The sequence below is a fragment of the Podarcis liolepis genome (genome assembly GCF_965112155.1).
Source record: "Podarcis liolepis genome assembly, chromosome: 7".
In the NCBI taxonomy this organism is placed as follows: Eukaryota; Metazoa; Chordata; class Lepidosauria; order Squamata; family Lacertidae; genus Podarcis; species Podarcis liolepis.
The window spans coordinates 71,057,655-71,072,272 of NC_139561.1; the positions used below are offsets into that span (position 1 = coordinate 71,057,655).

The 14,618-nt window shown below is 45.2% G+C and overlaps 1 protein-coding gene across 3 annotated transcripts in view; it reads right to left on the minus strand.

Annotated features, from left to right (window-relative positions):
* NKAIN1 (sodium/potassium transporting ATPase interacting 1) overlaps positions 1-14,618 on the minus strand; it is a gene marked incomplete at its 3' end in the record, with an annotated part of 62,111 nt that overhangs the window by 19,378 nt on the left and 28,115 nt on the right. The gene's annotated exons all lie outside the window — the stretch shown is intronic.

Genomic DNA, 14,618 nt, shown 5'->3' on the forward strand with positions numbered 1-14,618 from the left:
GGAAGAAGCAGCTGCAAAAATATAAGATGAAGGACACCTGTCTTGCCAGTAGTACATGTGAACAGAATCTCGGGGTCTTAGTAGACCACAGGCTTAACGTGAGTCAACAGTGTGATGCAGCAATGATGTGTACTGAAGGGGTGTGGTCAGGACCAAATGTCACACAACATAATACAGTGGTACCTCAGGTTAAGTACTTAATTCATGCCGGAGGTCCGTTCTTAACCTGAAACTTTTCTTAACCTGAAGCACTACTTTAGCTAATGGGGCTTCCTGCTGCTGCCGCGCCACCAAAGCATGATTTCTGTTCTCATCCTGAAGCATGTAACCTGAAGCGTATATAAACCTTGGGTTACAGATGCTTCAGGTTACAGACTCCCCTAACCCAGAAATAGTACCTTGGGTTAAGAACTTTGCTTCAGGATGAGAACAGAAATCGCATGGCGGCAGTGCAGCGGCAGTGGGAGGCCCCATTAGCTAAAGTGGTACCTCAGGTTAAGAACAGTTTCAGGTTAAGAATGGACCTCCAGAATGAATTAAGTAAAGCAAGTTGAATTAAGTTCTTAACCCCAGGTACAACTGTACTCCTTCCAAAGATGGCATGGCAAGTTAGCTCAAAGCAGATGATAGTACAGGTTCAATATTTATTTAGTTAACTTGCTCCACTGAACATTTTCACAAATTATCTGTCTTACTGAATAAGATAGAACAGGTTGCATCTGCACTGGATTTGAAATTATTTTTTTACTTCTGGAAGTGTTTTCATTTATGGAATTGTTTTCACTTACGAAATTGCTTTTAGTTGTATATGATATCATCTTTATACATGAAATTATGCTATTGTTTTTATTGCTGATCCATTTATTGTGATATCACTCTGAGATACCTTACGAAAAGTGAATCACAAATGTAATTAGATAAATAACTCCAGTTCTCTAGTCCTTCATTACAGAGGAAGAACATTACAAAGGAAGAACTAGAGGGCTGACCTTTATTATCCATAAAAGAGGAATATGTCAAAACCCAAAATTTATCACGTTGCATCACCTCTACAACCTACCCTGCTTCTTAATTGCATGGATTTCCAAGCCAGCTAACAATATGATAAAAGAATCAATATAAAACAAGCAAGCAAACCAAGAACAAAAACTCAATTCTACTTAAGTATCACACACCAAACCCCATTTAAAAGCCAGAATCCCTAATTCAGCTACTGGATGGCCTGGGACCAGTCAATGTCCCTCAGCCTAACCCACCTCACAGGTTTGTTGTGATGATAAATGGTGGAGGGGGAGAAATATGTAAGGCCACCTTGAGCTACAAGGAGGAAAGATGGGACTCAGCAACAGAAAAGAAGCCTGACAGATGGACAAAAGGGAGGGTTTTCAAAGACAAGGTGCCAGGAAAAGTTGCCACCTGCTTCACTTGAGAAGGTGGGGCGACCATGAGCAAGGCCTCCAACACAAGCAAGGTGTTTTTGAGGTCCACCAAGGAAGAGATGCTTCAGGCAAAACAAGTCACCAGAGGCCACCCCAGGTCTCAGGTTTGGGTCCTGAAATCTCAATGTCTCGGATGCCCCTGACCTGACAACCCTAGGTACAATAATATATTTTAATAATAAAAAAACCCTGTAATCTAGTCAATGAACCAACTCTATACTATTTTATGATGGCAGAGACAAAACTGTCTATTTCCTAAGCTGGGGACCATTGCAGGTCTGTGGGTTGTATCTGCTCCCATCATACAAGGAAAAGCAAGTTGAAAATTACATTAAAGAGTTTTATTCCAAAAGCTCCGAATGGCTGTGGAGAGGGTGGGGGCATCTGGCATGGAGGTCTGTGTTCAATAGGGCCATTAAGAACCTAATTAGCCTAATCTGGAAGGTGAAGCCGCCTGCACCAGTGATTTATGGCCACTTGTCAAGCTGCTCTCCAGAGGATGGTTGGGTTAGAGGGGAGGGAGGGAGGGTACATGGAAGATTCTGGTTGTCAAAGTGGCTTAATGCAGCGGGCTGTGATGAACAGATGACAAGGACCCAAGGATCCCCTTTCTATTTATGGGCAATAATTTTAAGAAGTATCAAAAGAACTAGTAATATACAGAAAATTAAGGGTTGCATCCACTGCAGTGCCAACTGGGTTCTGCTGGCACAATGAGACTTCCGTTTCCTCACCTCCCTGTGCAACCCCCAAAACTGCTGCAGAGGGTCCCCAAACCCTCCAGACATGATTTTGATGGTGTAATGGAGGGGGTGTCCTGGCGGACATAGGATAGGAAGTTCAGTTGAGCCCACAGAAGTCCTCTGCACCATTGCTGGATATGGTCAAGCGCTACGTTTGTCTGATAACAGCAGCCAGGTCACTTATCCTTTCTAAAGTCTAGGCTGCCACTAGAGAGCAATGTATCTGTTGTTTGCCTTCCAGATTTCACATCGACTGCCTGTGTCAGGGCTGAGTCCAGAGTCAGGAATGAAGAGCTAAGTCAGCACCAAAGAGGAAAACGGCAAGGTAAGGTCAAGGTGCACGCCAGACAAGGCCAACACTAGACTTCAGGAGGCCCTTGCCATGGTCTTTGTTCTGCCCGCTTCCCAACCAGGTCAGGTATAGTCCTACCTGGACAATGGAATTATAAAATCAATACATTTCAAAGTTCTGTGGGCCAGGGCATTACATGTTGAGTAGCTTACGATGGCGGCCAGTCACCAAGGATGGGAGCTGAACTTGGCTCCCCTTAAAAAATGGCACTGTTGCCCACTGCTGAAAAGCATCCATGACCCTGGCCAAGAGGGCAGTAGATTGGGCCTGTCAGCTACCCAAGTTGGCTAACCGTTGGTGTGGGGCCATTTAGTCAGAACCAAGAACAGACAGAAATCAGGAAGGCCTTGTTGCTCAGGTGAGGCTAAATTAAAACAGGAAGCCCTCTTAATGCTCCTTCCTGTCCAGAAGGACCCAGGAGGTCTGGTAGGTCCATGACCTGACAGCACTTCACTGAGAAGCTGTCTCCTGCAGTTCAAAGGTTCATCAAACAGTTCAACTGTCCACAGATTCTAGCAGTTCCTGACTGCAGACTTCCTTTGATATACAGTGGTACCTCGGGCTACATACACTTCAGGTTACATTCGGTTCAGGTTACAGACTCCGCTAACCCAGAAATATTACCTCAGGTTAAGAACTTTGCTTCAGGATGAGAACAAAAATTGTGCTCCGGCGGCACGGCAGCAGCAGGAGGCCCCATTAGCTAAAGTGGAGCTTCAGGTTAAGAACAGTTTTAGGTTAAGTACGGACCTCCAGAACGAATTAAGTACTTAACCCGAGGTACCACTGTACAGTGGTACCTCTGGATATGAACAGGATTCATTCCAGAGCCTTGTTCACGTCTGCGCGTCTGCGAGTGCACGGCTCGTGATTTGCCACTTCCGCGCATGCGTGTGACGTCATTTTGACCGTCTGCGCATGCGCGAGCGGCGAAACCTGGAAGTAACGCGTTCCGTTACTTCTGGGTCGCCAAGGAGTGCAACCCGAAGGCACTCAACCTGAAGCAACTTCAACCCAAGGTATGACTGTGCAGCTTTCTACCGGTGGGCTTGTATTAGGACTCACTGCTGATGATCCACAGATGTCACCTTGTGTCACCATCATCCTGCTACAAACTTTCATTTACCCATGGTCTGATAACTAGATACAAATAAACGAATCTGATCTACTAGGTTACAATGTTTGTCTTTAGAAGAACCATTGCTCAGTTGAGCCACAATCACACCATGCATTTTAAAGCACTCTGATACCACTTGGAGCAGTTGCAGCTTCCCCCGAAAAATCCTGGGAACTGTAGTTTGTTAAGGGTGCTGAAAACTGTTAGGAGACCCATATTCCCTTCACAGAGCTACAATTCCCAGAGTTCCCTGGGAACAGGGATTGATTGCTAAACCACCCTGGGAATTGTAACTCTGGGAAGCGAATAGGGGCTTCCCAACTCTCAGCACTCTGAACAAACTACAGCTTCCAGAATTCTTTAGGGGAAGTCATGATTTTTTAAAAGTGGCATCATAGTGCTTTAAATGTATGATGTGACTGTGGCCTTAGTTTACATTTATATCTTGCCTTTTTCCCATAATGGATGTGGGGTTCCCATTGAGGTGTTGACCAGACCTGATTAGCTTCAGCAAAATGGTTGTGTCATTGTCCTTTAGACCACACACTGGGACAAGCTTAATACAGCCTTTAGGACAGGAGAGAGTAGAAAGTGGATCAGAATCTCCTGCTACAGCTCTGTGTAGTTTGCAGTACATAGTCAAGAGCTTGCTGTTAAACAGCACCAATGATAAAAAGCGTCCACCCTTTTTCCTAAATTAACCTGCTGGGGAAAAACATGGAGGGGAAAAACAGGAGTGGATTTCTGTAAAAGAGAACTATAAGCTTGGTTATGGGACTGAAAACTAACTCCTGTGTTGAACATGAGCTCTCACAGATGCCATTCTGTAATTCTCTCATCCTCCTCTCTTTCTCTCTCATCCCTCAAGCAACTATTGTGCAGCTGGCTTTGGTTGATAGAACCTGAAATTCTAGGGTGAGGGGAGCAAAACCTGCAAGGTCTGAAGTCTGCCTCTCATTGTTTAAGGATGTTGAAATAGACCTGGAGCTTACAACTTCGTAATTCACAATTTCATAAACTAGCAGTTAGCTTGTTTCTGTGCTTTGAAGGCATTTCAGGTCTCTGCAAGTTGACAGCTGATTGCTAAATGTTCCAGAGAGGAGCAGCTTAGCAGCTCTGTTTGGTATAAATCATCGGTACCGGTATGAAGATGGGAAGGTCAAGACAGATCTGAGTGAGTGCAGGATACAGTGGCTTCTACACCTGTCTGATGGGTTGCCCAGGCAGGCAGAAGCTCAGCTCAAACCACAGACTGAAAGAATGCAATAAGCTCTGAAGTTAAGAGGTGTATGTGTGTGTGTGTGTGTGTGTGTGTTTGTGTGTGTACATAAGTGTTCTGCTAGATCAAAGCCATTACTGCAACAAACCAGCTTCAGTTTCTGCTTACAACAGTACAAAATGGCCATATAAACAATAATTAGCAGAGTCCTGAGATAACATAGTATTGGCAGTGGGAATGGGGGAGAGTTGTAAACTACAGAAACAGAAACCAAGGGAATTTTAAAACAGTTGTTCATTGCTGGGATGCTTTGCCAATGCATTTCCATAATTTGATTTCCCATCACACCATTTCTCAATGTTTGAAGACTGGAAGCAACATACATGAATGGAGCCCATGGGGGGGGGGGAATGTTAGAGGCAATGCTAGATCCACGGCATATGGACTTTCTACATTCTGGGTTGGACACAATGATTCCCTTCTCCTAATTGAAAAAGGCCTCCTGTCAGATGAAGGGAACCCTCAAATTGCAGGACTCTGTTCTTGTATTTATGAGAATACTCCGAGAACAATGCTACTACAGATGAGCAGTGGAGAAAGAAGATGTGGACATCTCTACTGTAGGGTTAAGGAACCTAGTGTTTGCCCTCCAGACGTTGCTGGACTTCAACTCCCAGCAGCCCAGCCAGCATGGCCAATGGTTAGGAATTATGGGAGCTGCAGCCCAACAGCATGTTGACTCCCTGGTGCTGCTCTACAGTTTACCTAACCTGTGTGATTCTCAAGTCATAAGCCTGCCTTTGCATAACAGGCATACATAGGCCTTTAATGGAAGAGCAGAACTCATGTTTTGCATGCTAAACTGTACAAGGCCCAGTCCCTGGCATGCCCAAGGATAGCCGAAAAAGATGCCTGTCTGAAACCCTAAGCTTCTGCCAGTCAAAGCCCTTGATGCTGCAATACAGTTAACCAGCCACTTTGTCTAAAACTCCAAGTCCATTTGTTATTCCATGTCCATGCTATCGCTACTGCTCAGCACCAGAGCAACCTTGAGATTAATTGCACCCCAATGGACTATTATCCTTGAGCTGTGCTATTTCATTTGCCATATGCCTTGGGCTCGGTGGGGGATTTCATTTAATTAAACTGCACTGGAACTGACATTTCCAAAGCAACAAACCTTCTGGAGCCACCAAAGAGATGCCATGTGCAGTCTCAGCCTCCAAAAACTCTGCTCAACAGGGGTGGCATTAACCCTCAAACTGCCTCACCAGAGCCCAGCAATCTAACAAGAAGGAAGTTCACTAATAAGAGCTGGAACATGACGATATGCAAGCCCAGCCCTTACCCAGTCCTGTTCAATGTATAAATGAGGCTGTTGAGCAAAATGATATGATTTGAAGTGAGTTACCATTCCTGTGCTGATACATTGCTTTCCTCCTGAAACATCAGTGTCGCAGTCTTGGTTCCAGTTCTAAAGCAGCCTTCCCCAACCTGGTGCCCTCCAGATGTTTTGGACTACAACTGTTATCACCCCTGACCATTGGACGTGCTGGTGAGGGCTGATGGGAATCATAGTCCAGGGCCTCAACCTGTGGGTCCCCAAATGTTGTTGAACTACAACTCCCAACATCCCTGAGCTCTGGCCTTGCTAGCTAGGGGTGATGGGAGTTGTAGTTCAACAACATCTGGGGACCCAAAGGTTGAGAAAGGCTGGTCCAGGCCATCTGGAGGTCTACAGGTTGGTAAGATGATGAAAGCTGAACCCAAAACAAAGATCATCAGGTCTTATGACAGGGGGCTGGGACTGATATTCATTAATTGACTCAGTTTGGCTTCTTTGAGTTTATCCAACTTCACAATCTGGGGTTGCTGCTAGAGACAAGTAAATCAGTTTTATAATTCTACTTTCACACTGACGTGAACTCTCTCAGCTTTACCACTTTTCACTAATGTTTTGTAAACGCATTTATTACATCTGCATATGATCATTTCATTCAGTACGCTAGATGCCACTGTTGTGCATTCTGTGAAACACTGAATGTACATCACAATATTCAGATGCCCCTTTGCTTATTTTTAATACATTGCGACCCACGCTGGGAACTGTTTTAACTGAGCACTTGGAAATAAACAAAGAGTAACAGTTTGATGTTCTAATCTGGCTGATATAGGCTTCCCTGATATTCAGGAACCTCCATCAATTGAGGGGGTGAAACTGACCGGAATTCTGCTTTTGGCCAAACCTCTCTGTGACACCCCGAAGAAAATAGGAGGAGATCAGGCAAAACCCTTCACCACTCTTTTGAGTCCCTGTTAGTCAATGCCCCCCAGCTAAATATATGATGCTGATGCAAAAATACTTTGGATATTGCTATTATTATGACACAATTAAAAGGCTGGGGGCTTCGTTGTCACCCAAGCAAAGGGAGAGTCCACGCTTGTACACATGCTGCAAACCAGTTTTCTCAAAGCAGGAAATTAGGTTTGTCTGGCATGATTTGTTCTTAATAAATCTATGCTGGCTACTGATAATAATCCCTCTGTTTCCGCAGGGCGATTACCAGTTAATTGTTTTTATTTGCACTATCATTTTTGCAACGGGGTGTCATACAGCTGGTTCGTACATGGCGTTAAACGATCGTTTAATATAAACTATGCTTTAAGCAAGCACGAGCGCTCTGCTTCTCCCCTGGCTCTTGACCGCATCATGCAAGAGAGGAGAGGTGAAGCTCCTGTTGTGCATTCAGAAGGTCCCCGGTTCAGTACCTGCCATCTCCAGGTAAGACTGGGAAAACCCTGGCGAGCTTCTGCGACTCCTGAGCCAGAAGCCACTTAGAGTGGCTGGGGCAATCCAGTCAGATAGGTGGGGTATAAATAAATAAATTACTATTGTTATTATTGTTACTATTATGAAATAGGACATCACTGTTTTCATGGGAGAAATGTTGGGAGGGTGTGGTGCTTGCTGCCAGTCAGCATTTATAATATTGTACTAAATGGTCATGAGTGGAAGACACACTTGCCTTATGCCGGAAAGACCCACCCAGAAGATGCAAACGGATTGCTTAATTTGATTTAAATTAAGGTGTCTATATTTCCTGATTATCGCTTTCTTTAGTAACTGCACTTAAGCCGCTGACAATTAAGCTTCCTCTAACTTGCAGGTGACGTTTATTCATGCATGAATACTAATGTGCTCATGCATTAATGCAATGGGTCCTAGACAAGCAAGCAGCAAGGATGCTCCCCTCTTTCACCTTGAGGCCTCAAGTTGAACATATGAAGCTATGTTGTACACTGAGGTCCATTTTTATCTATTCATGACGGGCAAGTAGATCTCCAAGGACTTTCTGAGCCCTGCTACCTGTGACCCTTTACTCAGGGACAGGGCACCTGTGGCTTTCCAATGTTGGATTACAATTCCTATCAGCCCCAGCCAGCATGGCCAATGGGAGTTGTGCAAGGGCTGCCAACATAGCATTAGTGTGCCTACCAGCACCTCCTATGGTGCAAGCAAACAGTCTCTTTCGATATCCCTTCAGAAATCCATGGTGCCCAAGAGACTGAATGCTCTTCTTAGCTCCCATCTGCACTGGTTCAGCCTCTCCCGCATTGAACAGGTGCCCCTAAAGCAAGCCCACATCGTTTTGTGGTTCTGCCATGTGATAGCCATTTTGTGGTATGTCACACACACACACACGCCAGCCATTTTGTGCTGCGCCACAGCCTATGCTGGGTTGGCAAACCTCCCACCCTCGCCTCAGCAATCCCGTAGCTCTTCCCACAACAGTTGGCTATGGCAAAGTTAAAAACCAATTACTTGATTAAGGTAATTAAAATTTATGTTCTAATTAATCTTGTCAACGGAGGTGTGGATTTTTTTTTTAACCACGTCCTTTAAATATCACAACCTATAATATATATTTAAAAACAACAACTACTACTACTGGTAACAGGCACCACTTCAGAAGAGGTATTCTATGCTGTGTGAGAGAAAATGTGTTCCTCTTTAAGGCCACCTCCACACTATATATTTAAAGCACTATGATACCACTTTAAACACTCACAGTTTACACCAAAGAATTCTGGGAGCTGTAGTTTAAGAGTGTTATTGGGAGACCCCTCGTTTCCTCACAGCGCCACAACTCTCAAGAATGCATTAGCAATCAATCCCTTTTCACAAGGAACTCTGGGAACTGTAGTTCTGTGAGGGGAATAGAGGTCTTCTAACAGCTCTCAGCACCCGTAACAAACTACAGCTCCCAGAATTCTTTGGAGGAAGCCATGACTGTTTAAAGTATCGTATTTTTCTGGGTATAACACTCCCCCATGTATAAGATGCCCCCTATTTTGGGGGACTCTAAATTAAGAAAATGGGGGGAGATTGCCCAGAGTTGTTGAGCTTTTTTAGGGGGGAATGCAGAAATTCGCTCACCCACATGACCTGCGCTGCCACTAGCACCCATCTCAACAGCCGCTTATCATCTGGCCACTCGCCGGCAGAAGCAGCCAATCACCCGCCAAATTACTGCAGCAACAGCCAATCAAACCAGCCCTTGATGCAGTCACCAATAACACGCCCAATAGCCACGGACAATCTCCGGCTCATGGCAGTAGCCAATCACACATGTCCCCTATGCACTATCCCGTGTATAAGATGACCCCAAATTTTTTACCTTATTTCTAAATAAAGAAAACCTTGTCTTATACATGGAAAAGTACGGTAGTGCTTTAAGTGCTTTAAATGAATGGTGTGACTGCAGTTGTAAGCCTCAATCCTATACCCACCTTGTTCCTATCGATTTATTCATAAAGATATTTGTATACGACCAAGTCATAAAAGATTTGTCAGAGCAGGGTTTTTTCCACTAGTAGGAACATAAAACCATACAATAAAAACCATTAAAGAAGGGTTTTTTGGGGGAAAACATCAATTAACTGCTGTGGAAATAAATGAAATGTGTGTGTATTGGCAGGGGGGGCACATTCTGTGGAAAAAATAAAGCCTTGGGGGGTGGGGGTGGGAGGAAATTCCTGCTTGGGAAGTTGTCCACTGTCACCACCCCTTCACTGCGCCTGACGATAGTGACCCGTGGTACCAGCAAGCGTGTGTACACACATATGCACTTGACATCGACGTGCAGACAAAAGCCCTTTGTGTGCTTGAAGAAGTGGGCTGCAGCCTACACACTCCAAGTATAATGATCAAAGGGCTCCCGGCTCCCCCTGCCCCAGCCGCGTCTGCAGAGGATCCGTGCCCTCTCTGCTGCCTTTTGTTCGCCTCTTTGAATTAAATATAATTAGCTGCTGCAGCCTGCAGAAAGATATTCGGTTTGTATTTGCACAGGGAGATTCCAGCCCTCCCTCCTTCCCTCTGAAGTAAGATGGTGTGTGTGTGTGTGTGTGTGTGTGTGTGTGTGTGTGTGTGTGTATTCAGCCTGCTTTTCTTCCACAAAACTTTGGTGAGGTCTGCCCGTATCTGTCCTTAAGAACATAGGAAGATGCCTGGCATTGAGTCAGACCATTCGTGCATGCAGCTTAGTGTTGTCTATGCCAGTGGTCTCCAACTGGTCCATTCTCAAGATGCACCTCTGACTCACAATCTACAAAGTGGGACTCCCTTTTCACATTTCAGTTTATACTTACCGTATTTTTCTGTGTATAACATGCCCCCCCATGTATACGACACCCCCTATTTTGGGGGACTCCAAATTTAGAAAATGGCAGGAGATTGTCCAGAGTTGTTGAGCTTTTGGGGGGGTGGGGCCCAGAGCCGTTCAGCTTTTTTTAGGGGAGATCTCACGCATCAGAAAAGCCACCTATTGTATATCCCCTCACCGACAGAAGACGCCAATCGCCCACCCAATTGCCGCAGTGACAGCCAATCAACATCAGCCCCAATAACATGCCCAATAGCCACTGACAATCTCCAGCTCATGACAGCAACCAATCCCACACTCCCCCCCATGCACTATCCATGTGTAAGACGACCCCCAATTTTTAACATAATTTTAAAAGAAAACAGCCTCATCTTATACACTGAAAAGTATGGTAATAATGCTAATAAGGCACACTGTTAATCCTAAAATGGCAATTCACAGAGAAGTGTACCTTAGGCGTTACTACTAAACCAAAAGGAGCGGTTTTACACTTAGCAGACAGGGTGAAAAGCTACTGGAACCCAGTGGTTTTGCCTTCTGGAAGAAGTCTTTAAAGCCATAGAAATAGACTAGAAAGTGAACAGAGTGCCCTTGCTACATACGGAGCTATACCTTTAGTGAGGCATCGATACAGGAACGCGGGGCATGTGGTTAGCCAGAAATAAGCATTTTATTTTTAAAAAGGCCCATGCCTTTCTCCTGCCAAAATGCAGCACTCAAGGAAAACGATAAAATGAGTGTTTCACCAGAACACGTCCTAACCCAGACATCGCATATAGTTCTTCTCTTTTGCTCTAATCAGCTTTAGCTGGAATCCAAGATGGCAGCAAAAACTGTGCTGCAACCCACCTGCTGTAGCTTTGCAACCCGCTTGTGTGTCCCAACCAAGTGATTGAAGACTTATGGTCTACACCAATTAGCAGTGGCTCTGCAGGATTTCAGACAATATTCTCTCCCAGCCCCACCTGGAGATGCCTGGGATTGAACTTGGGACCTTCAGCACACAAAGCAGATGCTCTGCCACAGAGCTACAGACGTTCTTTAGTGAGCATTTGTTCTAATTTGTTAGCGGGGAGGTTATACAACAATGAGCGTTCATTCTTCTTTGCCTGCAGGGTGTTTATACATTTTCCCATTAGTTATCCCACCTGTTTCAAAGCATTTCCCTGTCACTTTCCTAACTGCAGAAAGTCTGTCTGCTTTTAAAGTGGACTTAAAAAAAAAAAAAGAAGCACTTTGATCCACCTTAACTGCACATATCTAAATTGCCTGGTATGCACTTGAATCCCTCCCTAATGGAGACACCCGATACCATTAGGACCCATCGGAGCATCTCTGAGTAAGCAGAGCCCCGTGACATGAATTCCCACCTCACAAGCCTTGGGAAGATGAAAAGCTTTGCTGTTTGGCCCGTCACACTGAAGATCAGCTTTTGCACGGCTCATTGGACAGTGCTGGAGGCAAGTGCTGGCTAAAGGGATGTGTTTATCTCAGCTCACAACTATCTAAGCTTGTTTTAGAAGCTGGTTGTGGGGGGAGAGAGAGAGAGAGAGAGAGAAAGAGAGAGAGAGAGAGAGAGAGAGAGAGAGAGAGAGAGAGAGAGAGAGAGAGAAGGGAAAGCTGTTAAATGTGGACAATATTTGCCCTTCTCTGGATAGACATACACACACTGGTAAGCTTCTGGTGTGTTTGTTGCTGTTCAGGTGAGCTTATCAAGATGAGTGATGGGGGTAGGGAGAGAAATCTGCTGGAGAAATTTCACTCTCAATGCTTCTCCCCCCCCCCCCCCGAGCTCTATGCAGTGCATTCCCACAGAAAATCCACCTGTCTATTTGGGCCTCCTCTGGTTTTCGTTTGCCCTTCAATTTTGGCAGTTGCTTACAAGACCCTGAATGCCTCCATGCGCTGCTTTTCCTTTCTCAGGCACAGTGTTCTTGCTGTCCAGGAAGGACTCAGTCATTGGAGTAAATGGGTTCTCACAGCATTCGTAGCATTTGTTAGCAGTAGTAGTACTTCTTACTTGCCCTTCGGTCCAAGATCCAAGGGTGAGTTACATCATATAAAGGACACAACTAAAGCAGTAAAAATTCCCACCCCACCCATAATGCCAAAATCAACAGTCCATACAACACAATACAGGGAGGAAACCAGGATCAAGTTTCAAAGGCCAGAGTAAACAAGTGTATCTTCAGCTACTGACAGCAATTATTTGAAATTTTATTCCATTATTATTACAGTGGCACCTTTGAAGCCGAATGCCTTGGCTCCCGAACAAATTGACTCCCGAACGATCAAACCCCGGAAGTGAGTGTTCCAGTTTTCAAATGATTTTCGGAAGCCAAACATCTGGCACTGCTTCTGATTGGCTGCAGGATGCTCCTGCAGCCAATTGGAAGCCATGCTTTGGTTTTTAAATGGTTCCAGGAGTCGAACTCCCAGAACGCATTCTGTTCGAGAACCAAGGTGCGACTGTATAGTCATACCTCATGTTATGCTTGCTTCAGGTTGAGCGTTTTCAGGTTGCGTCCCATGGCGACCCAGAAGTACTGGAAAGGGTTACTTCCAGGTTTCACCACTCGTGCATGTGCAGACGTGTAAAATGACATCACGCGCATGCGCAGAAGCGGCGAATCATGACCCGCGCATGAGCAGACGTGGGTTGCGTTCCTTTCAGGTTGTGAACGGGCCTCCGGAATGGATCCTGTTCGCAACCAGAGGTACCACTGTTTAGTTTATGAATTGGTTCCTATGAATTGGTTCCTCAGATTTCAAAATACAGTAAAACATATATGAAACAATGTCGTATATAAAAGCACCATCAAATCTAGTACAGGAAGGGTGGGTAAACTCCAGCTCTCAAGCGACATTTGGTCCTCACAATTTGGCCCGAGAGGTTGTTTCAGGCAAGTCATGCCCACCTGCCTTACACCTGACACCAGGACTTTCAGAAGGACTATTACTGAGTGGCAAGCCACTGCTCTGCATGCAGAGGATCCTATGTTCAGTCCTCAGATTATCCATGTAGGCCTGAGAGAAACCACTGCCTAAAACCACTGCTTCTTTGAAACAAAGAGGCAGGGCCGGCCCAAGACATTTTGGACCCAAGGTAGATCTGAAAATGGCATCCCGCTCACAGGGAAGAATAGGTGAGGGAAGATCTACACCAGGAACCAGGGGGAAGGGAGAGACTGGCATTGGGGTCTGCTGCCCCAGTGGATCCTGCCGCCTGAGGCAGTTACCTCAACTTGCCTCAGGGTGGGTGGGCCAGCCCTGCAAAGAGGAACATCAAAAGCTATTTCTTCACCCATTATGGGTATTTGCTACTTAAAGACATGAAGTTTTAAATCCCACTGGGCATGTCCAAATCCTTTTAGGGGAGCCCAGAAGTAGCTCTTTGGATTCCGGCCTACGAGTCTAATTTACAATCCTGGCACACAAAACACTCCAGATGCTGTTCCGGAGGGAAGGTTTGCTGAAATTATAAGTGAGAGTGGATGAGAGTGGCTCTTTCCTTGACGTAAATTTAATCCAGGATGTTCATATTTCAGTGATGCAGATACTTACTAAATGCCTGTCCGAGGTTAATGGGTTAAGAGAGAGAGAGAGAGAGATTTGCTCAGTTGACCAGACAAATGTTTTTGTTTTATGTTTTGTCATATCAGATAAAACCACAGCGGACCTTGCCACCAAACTCTGCCAATTTGTCCTTACCCACAACAACTTCAAATTCGGTGATGACCTGTTTCTTCAGATCAGCGGCACAGCAATGGGCACCCGCATGGCCCCACAGTATGCCAACATCTTCATGGCAGATTTAGAACAACGTTTCCTGAACTCCTACCCACTCAAACCTGTCTTGTACCTGCGATACATTGATGATATTTTTATCATCTGGACACATGGTCAACAGACCCTGGACACCTTTCACCAGAAATTTAATGATTTTCACCCCACAATCAACCTTACAATGAATCAATCTATGCAAGAAATACATTTTTTGGACACTACTATAAAAATACAGGATGGGCGCATAGACACCACCTTATACCGCAAACCAACTGACCGACAAACATATCTACATGCCT